Genomic DNA, 10,199 nt, shown 5'->3' on the forward strand with positions numbered 1-10,199 from the left:
GAGAGTTGGGGATTTCGTTATTTTCATATTTGAGTTGTCTCAAATTTTGAAAATAGGATCATTTGATTTTATTTATATTATCTTCAATTATTTCTATTACAAAAAAATATGAGAGAGGGAATAAAATGACTTTCCCAAAATAAAGAAATATTGAGGGTTTAATAATAAAATCAAATAAGATTTTATTTGGTTTTATTTGCTATTTTATTTGAATTTAGGAAAAATGTGCGTTTTTCAAAATTGCATTTAGGCCCCAAATAAATGTTCACTTTGTCTGGCTTGATTTTAGAAGTTGGGGAAAATTTATTTCGGGATTTTTGGAGTCCGTTTAGTATTTCTTTCATTAGTTTTTCTGCGCGGAATTAATTTAAAAAAAATCCGAACCGACTCCGGGCCGTACCCGAGCGGGACTCCGCCCGGGGGGCCTTTATAAGCCGCTCGCCCGCCCGAGCCGCCTTGCCGCCGACCCCGCCGTCCCGCCGCCCGAGGTAGCCGCCGTCGCACCTCAGAAAACCGCCCGGTTTTTTTAAAAAAACCACGGTTTTTTAGATCCATTTTTATTAGATCGGGTTTTTTACGGTTTAGTTTATTTAGCGAGCGTTCGCTCGTTCATTCGTTTTAACGAACGTGTTCGTCGTTTAGATCCAGATAACGAACGTTTGTTCGTTAATCTGTTCGTCGTTTTTCTTTTTCTCGGATTTTCCGCGATTATTTCTGATCGCGATTTCTGATCCGATTTTCGTTTTAGTATAACTTTTTGCTCGTTTATCGGAGTCAGGCGATTCAAGCGCCTGGAGTTTTGTCTCGAAACCCTCTTTCCGTTTAACCAACTTAAACAATTTTTTGCTTCTATAAAAATTGCCTTGGATTCAGAATAGAAATGAAGCCTGTTTCTTTTGTCGTTTGTCTTTCGTTGCTTTGTTTAATTTGATTCTTTTTGCCAACCGGAGTTCTTAAGTTGAACCTTCTGGTTAGATCTCTTATTTGAGTTTTACCTGTGCATCAGTTGAGTACTTATTGTGTGCTTGTTTGTTTGCGATAGAGTACCAGAGTGCGCCGCTTGTTACTTCGAATCGCTAGGTTTCCCGGATCATCAGCAAGGCAAGTAACACTTTGATCATACCTCCTACTACCCAGTTTTATTGCATTAGATCAATCCTTACACATTGCATGATTAGGATCTAATTAAATTGTGGGTTTGGGAAGTAGTTGAAGTAGTACCTATTATTGTTTATTATCAAACCTTTGGGAGTTACTTCTACGTTGCTTATTATGCCATGCTATGCTAGTAGACGTGGATTGGGTGAGTGTATCCATGACATATGTGAGTTGGTTAATTAATAGTTTATTTAAGGTGGCAACTTAAACACACATCTGGGTGGATTGAGGTACCTGGGTATTCCAGGATTGCCTGTTTTTCTTTTGGACCGCCACCCAGGTTCAAAGGGATCATGAGATTATTCATGCTAGAAACTTCCGTGTGCAGCCACAAGCTATTATGGGCTCTAGCATAGTCAACTAAGTCGTGCGAACTCTTACAGTGGTAGACTAGCAGATGTAGGGGATGTAGGTGGTACGGTCTACCCATCGTAAGGTGCTAGCGCTTCTGAAAGACTATGTCTGGGTCATCCGTTTCTCAAACACCATGTAGTGCGAGAAATCCAACGGAGGAGATCGAGTCTTGTGGGGAAAAGTGCGCAAACCTCTGCAGAGTGTATAAACTAATCATGGTTAGCCGTGTCCCGGTTATGGACATCTTGAGTATCTAGTACCTGGATTATCATGTGAATCTCAACATGTTACTATAAAGTTTAATTTGAGGTTTGTTTAATGATGATGCTTAATTGGGATTGAGGATGCTGTAAACCATTCTCAATGTTTAACAACCACCATGGTAGTTAAGTAAGTTTATTCCTTTGCAGTAGGGGAAAAAATTGGCTTTACGCAAAACTGTAACCATAGAGCTTCCACCAGCCAAATATGCATGTAGAATAGCTGTTTCTTTCCATTACTCTCTATGTGTTACTTTGCAGCATATTCAATGCGCTGACCCGTTTTCGGGCTGCAACGTTAATGTTGCAAAATTTTCAGACGACGATTAAGGAGTTTTAGGTCATGGTTCTATACTCAGTGATGCCGTTGGAGTTGATGGACTCACTTATCTTCCAAGCCTTCCGCTGTTATCGTTATTAGATGGCCTTAAGCCATATTTATTGTAATAAGTTCTCTTTTGAGACACTCGATGTAATAAGTGTGTGATTGCTACTTTGTTATAAATCCTTCAAGTACTATGTGGTGTCAGCATTACTGATCCAGGGATGACCCCGGAGCACAGAGATTGGACCGTTTGAGGTCTGGTCGCTACAAGATGGTATCAGAGCACACGCTGACTGTAGGACACAACCACTAAGTTAAAGACCTAGATCACTACTCATTCTCTTCTCTTTCTGACCTCCTCATCTTTTCTACTCTTTTAGGATGGTGGATGCAAGGAACAAGATTCACGCAACCGGATGAAGATACACCCTTTGGACGTCACTTGAAGAAAGTCAATAGATATCTGAACATAGGAGTACCAGTTTCACTGGAACCTACAACCACTTTACCTGAAGAAGAGCGCTGGATGATTCAAGTTCAAATTCCAGGGAGGACGTTCATGCCAGTCACTGAGCCCATAGAGTTTTCTTTTGATGCACCAACTTGGAGTCTAGGAAAGAGCATGGCAGCTCACATCGCCATGGGACGCATTGGAGAAGTCTACCGCAATGATCTCAAGAATACTATCTACCAGATTTGTGGGCGCAAGATGAGCACTGGGAGATGATCAGCACCAGAAAGGATAGATCAATCGCAGCTTTTATCCAGGAGTTAAACCAGCACATTCGACGTCAGGAGAACCAGATGTGCGCCGACATGATAGACCTGAAGAAACAAAGACAAGAATCAAGGAACTGGAGGAAGAACTCAAGGCTACACGTGAAGATTATGAAGAAGAAATTGAAGTATTAGTGGATAAGAATGCCGACCTAACAATGAAGATTGGAATATTTATGGGAGGCCCTACACCGGTAGAAGAAGACGAAGAACCCAAGGAGATTCGCCCGGAAGACTACATCATCATCATCGACGACACCGACTCGGATCCCGACGATAGTGATGATGAACTATGTTGATGAAGCCGGAGCAGATATCATGGAGTCTGCAATCCGAAGAATATTTCTAGTAGACCACCCCAACAGTAGTAGTAGTCCACCATGTAAATATTATAGTCCGAGCCCTTTCGCGATAGTTAGATCAATTGTATGCCCTTGTTTGATTGAATGAATTGTTTGCTTTTGCCTCATGTGCATATGGGTAGTGTTTTCTCTTTAGACCCCCTCTATTCTTAAATCTCATCTTTTCTAAACCCTCAGATGCCTCCGAGACGTGACCCCGGATTTACCTTTCCACCGGAGCTCACCCAGTTGATCCAGCAGCAGAACACATTGATGCAGTTGCTAGTCCAGAATCAGAATCAAGGGAACAACAACAACCCACCACCACCACCACCTGTTGATCACTTAGCCCGTTTTCTTAGGCTGAATCCGCAGTGTTTTCCAGTAGCACCGAGCCGATAGTAGCAGATGATTGGCTCCGCAAGACAGCTAGAGAGTTGACCACAGCAGGATGCACGGATGCGGAGAAGGTGAAGTTTGCCGCACATCAGATTGAAGGACCCGCAGCATCATGGTGGGAGAATTTCACAGCCACTTTCCTTGTCGATACTATCACATGGGACCAGTTTCACAGGCTTTTCGAACTGCCCATGTTTCAGTAGGAGCTATGGCCATGAAGAAGCGAGAGTTGCGCAACTTGCGCCAAGGAGGAGGACAGTTGGCCAGTATGTGGAGGACTTTAGTAAGCTAGCACGTTATGCCCCAGATGACGTTGCTACGGATGCAACTAAGCAGGAGAAATTTCTGGAAGGACTGAATGATGAGTTGAGCATGCAGTTGATGGTACAACCTTCAACAACTACCAGGGTTGGTAGATCATGCTCTCATGATTGAAGAGGAGCAGCAAATTGAGAATCGCAAGAGGAAGTATGCACAAGGAAAGTACAATTCATGAGCTCAGCAGAAGCCACGGTTTACCCTAGGCCGGGAGGACATTTTTAGCATACCCATGGAGGAGGTAGCTCGCACAATCACAATGGCCCCAAGAATGGTAATGGGAATGGAGGAAGCAACGGCCAGAACCGCACCAACCCATCAACCCCAGCCAAGAAAGACCTGAGCCAAGTCACTTGCTTTAAGTGCCAGAAGACCGGACATTATGCCAATGAATGTCTTGAATCACAGAATGGAAATGGCAATGTAAAGTTCTGGGAAGAAGCCGAGCCCTTTCAACAGGGGACAGGTGAACCACGTTCAACATGGAGGAGGTTGAAGAGCAGCAGATGCAGTAATCGGTAAGTTTTTGGTTAAGCCATTTACTGCACTCGTTCTTTTCGATACTGGTGCATCGCATTCATACATATCAAGGGGATTTGTGGATAAGTATAAACTTCCAACCCAAGCCCTTAGGTCACCCATGTTAGTAACCTCGCCTGGAGCAGAATATATGGCTAGTCTATGGTGTGATCGGTTACCATTAAGGATTGGTAACTATGTTTTTCCCTCGGACCTAATAGTATTGGAATCCTAAGGATTGGATGTGATATTAGGCATGGATTGGTTGTCAAAGTATGAAGGGAATATTGAATGTGCCAGTAAGTCAATTTTGCTTACCACCCCAGAAGGGAGAAGGATCAAGTATGTATCCCGACATGTGCCAAAGAGGACTCAAATAAATTGTTTAACCGGAGTTGTGCAGGAGGAAGTACCAGTAGTGAAGGATTTCCCGAAGTATTTCCAGAAGAGTTGCCAGGCATGCCACCGGATAGAGATATTGAGTTTTTGATTGAGCTATTGCCAGGCACAGGGCCAATATTAAAGAGACCATATAGGATGCCTGCAAAGGATTGGTGGAAATTAAGAAGCAAATTAAGGAGTTACTAGATAAAGGATATATTCACCCAAGTTCTTCACCTTGGGGATCGCCAGTACTTCTAGTAGAAAGAAGGATGGATCGTTAAGGATGGTTGTCGATTATCGAGGATTGAATGAAGTAACCATCAAGAACAAGTACCCACTACCGATGATCAATGATCTGTTTGATCGATTGCAAGGAGCTAAGGTATTTTCCAAGATCGATCTGCGATCAGGATACCACCAGTTGAAGATTCGGGAATAGGGTATACCCAAGACGGATTTTACCACCAGGTATGGGCTGCACGAGTATACTGTTATGTCATTTGGTCTGACTAACGCACCTGCATATTTTATGAACATGATGAACAAAGTGTTTATGGAGTTCTTGGATAAGTTCGTCGTAGTGTTCATTGATGATATCCTGGTTTACTCAAAGAATGAAGAGGAGCATAAGGAACATTTGCGTTTGCGTTCTTGGAAAGCTCAGAGAACATCAATTATATGCCAAAGTTTAGCAAATGTGAGTTTTGGTTGAAGGAAGTTGGATTTCGGACACGCTAATAGAGAAGGTATAGCAGTACATCCCACTAAAGTTGATACTGTGACCAAGTGGGAAGCACCAACCACCGTGGGAGAGATCCGGAGTTTTCTTGGACTCGCAGGATACTACCGAAGGTTTATTGAGAATTTCTCAAAGATTGCGAAGCCTATGACGGAGTTGTTGAAGAAGGATACCAAGTTCATATGGACGGAGAAATGGCGGCTAGTTTTCAGGAGTTGAAGAAACGTTTGGTTACCTCAACAGTGTTGATTTTGCCAGACCAGACCAAGGATTATGAGGTGTATTGCGACGCTTCACGTCGAGGACTTGGAGCAGTGCTTATGCAGGAAGGGAGAGTTGTTTCATATGCCTCACGACAGCTTAAGCCTCATGAGTTAAATTATGCTACGACATGATTCGGAGTTAGCAGCCGTAGTGCATGCACTGAAGACTTGGAGACATTTTCTGATTGGAAACCATTACGAAGTGTATACGGATCATAAGAGTCTGAAGTATATTTTCACACAGAAGGAGTTGAATCTCAGACAAAGGAGATGGTTGGAGCTCATCAAGGATTATGATATAAGATTGCATTATCACCCTGGAAAGGCTAACATAGTAGCTAACGCGTTGAGCCGTAAGAGCCATGTCAACACCTTAATGACGGGAGATTTACCAAGGGAGTTAGCCGAAAATCTTCGAGAGCTATGTTTGGAAATAGTCCCGAGAGGCTATGTAGCAGCATTGGAGATTCAGTCTACATTGATGGATAAAATCAAAGAAGCCCAAAGGACTGACAAGGAGATTGCTTCTATTAAGGAGAAAATTAGCAAAGGAAAAGCTAAGGGATTTCGTGAGGATGAGCACGATACCATATGGTTCGAAGTCCGTGTTTATGTGCCAAATGATTCGGAGATCAGGAAGTTAATTTTACAAGAGGCCCATGATTCACCATATTCGATTCACCCTGGAAATACCAAGATGTATTTGGATTTGAAGGATATTTTCTGGTGGACCAGAATAAAGAAAGATATTGCGGAGTATGTAGCAGTTTGTGATGTATGTTAGAGAGTGAAGGCAGAGCATCAGAAGCCATCAGGATTGCTACAACCATTGCCGATACCCGAATGGAAGTGGGATAAGCTAGGCATGGATTTTATTACAGGATTGCCCAGAACACGTTCAGGCTATGACTCAATATGGGTTGTAGTCGATCGTTTGACAAAGGTAGCTCATTTCATTCCAGTGAAGACTACCTATACCAGTGCAAAGTTGGCAAAGATATACATGACCAGGATCGTATGTCTGCATGGAGTTCCAAGGAGCATTGTATCAGATAGAGGAACTCAGTTTACTTCAAAGTTCTGGAATCAGTTGCATGAGACTTTGGGAACCAGATTAGAGTTTAGCACATCTTTCCACCCACAGACAGATGGATAGACTGAGAGAGTCAACCAGATCTTGGAGGATATGCTAAGAGCTTGTGCGCTAGATTACGGATCTAGTTGGGACAAGAATTTGCCGTATGCAGAATTCTCTTACAACAACAGCTATCAATCCAGTTTGAAGATGGCCCCTTTCGAAGCCTTGTACGGAAGGAGGTGCAGGACCCCACTGTCCTGGGATGAAGTTGGAGAACGCCAGTTATTTGGACCGGATCTGATAAAGGAATGTGAACAGAAAGTGAAATTAATTCGCGACAGGCTAAAGGTAGCTCAATCCAGGCAGAAGAGTTATGTAGATTCTAAACGCAAGGAGACAATTTACGAAGTCGGAGACCGAGTTTATCTTCGAGTATCTCCACTTTGAGGAGTTAAGCGCTTTGGAGTTAAGGGAAAACTAGCGCCACGTTTTGTAGGCCCATACAAAGTGTTGGAACGTATGGGAGAAGTAGCCTACAAGTTGGAATTACCCGAAGGACTGTCAGGAGTTCACGACGTGTTTCATGTATCCCAGTTGAAGAAGTGTCACGCAGAGATGGCTGACATACCGCTGAGAGATACGGTACCACTGGAAGCAATTTAGTTGGACAGTGATTTGACCTATGAGGAGAAACCAGTTAAGATTCCAGAGTATGCCAGTCGAGTCACCCGCAGCAAGGTTATCAAGTTTTGCAAGGTTCAGTGGAGCCACCACACGGAGGATGAAGCCACCTGGGAACGAGAGGAAGAATTGCTGAAAGACCACCCTCACCTATTTTCTAGCCAACCTGAATCTCGAGGGCGAGATTCATCTTAAGGGGTAGGTTTGTAACATCCCAAATTTTCAATTTGGAATGTTATACACTAGGTCATCATTCCATATCATATTTATTGCATTTTGGCTGATCCTAGAAATTTTTCGCAACTCAAGGACCCTCGGAGAGAGTTGGGGATTTCGTTATTTTCATATTTGAGTTGTCTCAAATTTTGAAAACAGGATCTTTTGATTTTATGTATTTTATATTCAATTATTTCTATTACAAAAAATATGAGAGAGGGAATAAAATGACTTTCCCAAAATAAAGAAATATTGAGGATTTAATAATAAAATCAAATTAGATTTTTATTTGGTTTTATTTGCTATTTTATTTGAATTTAGGAAAAAATGTGCGTTTTTCAAAATTGCATTTAGGCCCCAAATAAATGCTCACTTTGTCCGGCTTGATTTTAGAAGTCGGGGAAAATTTATTTCGGGATTTTTGGAGTCTGTTTAGTATTTCTTTCATTAGTTTTTCTGCGCGGAATTAATTTAAGAAAAAAAATCCGAACCGACTCCGCCCGGGGGGCCTTTTTAAGCCGACCCCGCCGAGCTGCCAAAGCCCACCAGCCCGCCTGCCGAAACCCTAGCGCCGCTGCCCCGCTGCCCGAGGTAGCCGCCGTCGCCGGCAGTTTTCCTTAGAAAACCGCTTTTTTTTAAAAAACCACGGTTTTTTTAGATCCGTTTTTTTATTAGAACGGTTTTTTATGGTTTAGTTATTTAGTGAGCGTTCGCTCGTTCGTTCGTTTTAACGAACGTGTTCGTCGTTTAGATCCAGATAACGAACGTTCGTTCATTAATCTGTTCGTCGTTTTTCTTTTTCTCGGATTTTCCGCGATTATTTCTGATCGCGATTTCTGATCCGATTTTCGTTTTAGTATAACTTCTCGCTCGTTTATCGGAATCAGGCGATTCAAGCGCCTGGAGTTTCGTCTTGAAACCCTCTTTCCGTTTAACCAACTTAAACAAGTTTTTGCTTCTATAAAAATTGCCTTAGATCCAGAATAGTAATGCGAAGCCTGTTTCTTTTGCCGTTTGTCTTTCGTTGCTTCGTTCGATTTGATTCTTTTTGCCAACCGGAGTTCTTAAGTTGAACCTTCTGGTTAGATCTCTTATTCGAGTTTTACCTGTGCATTAGTTGAGTACTTATTGTGTGCTTGTTTGTTTGCGATAGAGTACCCCGGAGTGCGCCGCTTGTTACTTCGAATCGCTAGGTTTCCCGGATCATCAGCAAGGCAAGTAACACTTTGATCATACCTCCTACTACCCAGTTTTATTGCATTAGATCAATCCTTACACATTGCATGATTAGGATCTAACTAAATTGAGGGTTTGGGAAGTAGTTGAGGTAGTACCTATTACCTGTTTATTATCAAACCTTTGGGAGTTACTGCTACGTTTCTTATTATGCCATGCTATGCTAGTAGACGTGGATTGGGTGAGTGTATCCATGATAGATGTGAGTTGGTTAATTAATGGTTTATTTAAGGTGGCAACTTAAACACACATCTAGGTGGATTGAGGTACCTGGGTATTCCAGGATTGCCTGTTTTTCTTTTGGACCGCCACCCAGGTTCAAAGGGATCATGAGATTATTCATGCTAGAAACTTCCGTGTGCAGCCACAAGCTATTATGGGCTCTAGCATAGTTGACTAAGTCGTGCAAACTCTTACAGGTGGTAGACTAGCAGATGTAGGGGATGTAGGTGGTACGGTCTACCCATCGTAAGGTGCTAGCGCTTCTGAAAGACTATGTCTCGGTCATCCGTTTCTCAAACACCATGTAGTGCGAGAAATCCAACGGAGGAGATCGAGTCTTGTGGGGAAAAGTGCGCAAACCTCTGCAGAGTGTATAAACTAATCATGGTTAGCCGTGTCCCGGTTATGGACATCTTGAGTATCTAGTACTTGGATTATCATGTGAATCTCAACATGTTACTATAAATTAATTTTGTTGGGTTTTGTTAATGATGATGCTTAATTGGGATTGAGATGCTGTCAACCATTCTCAATGTTTAACAACCACCATGATAGTAATTAAATTTATTCCTTTGAGTAGGGAAAAATTGGCTTTACGCAAAACTGTAACCATAGAGCTTTCCACCAGCCAAATATGCATGTATAGCTGTTTCATTCCATTACTCTCTATGTGTTACTTTGCCAGCATATTCCATGTGCTGACCCGTTTTCGGGCTGCAACGTTAATGTTGCAGACTTTTCAGACGACGATTAAGGAGTTTTAGGTCGTGGTTCTATACTCAGTGATGCCGTTGGAGTTGATGGACTCACTTATCTTCCAAGCCTTCCGCTGTTATCGTTATTAGATGGCCTTAAGCCATATTTATTGTAATAAGTTCTCTTGAGACACTCGATGTAATAAGTGTGTGATTGCTACTCTGTTATAAACC

Source organism: Triticum urartu, chromosome 1 (genome assembly GCF_003073215.2).
Source record: "Triticum urartu cultivar G1812 chromosome 1, Tu2.1, whole genome shotgun sequence".
In the NCBI taxonomy this organism is placed as follows: domain Eukaryota; kingdom Viridiplantae; phylum Streptophyta; class Magnoliopsida; order Poales; family Poaceae; genus Triticum; species Triticum urartu.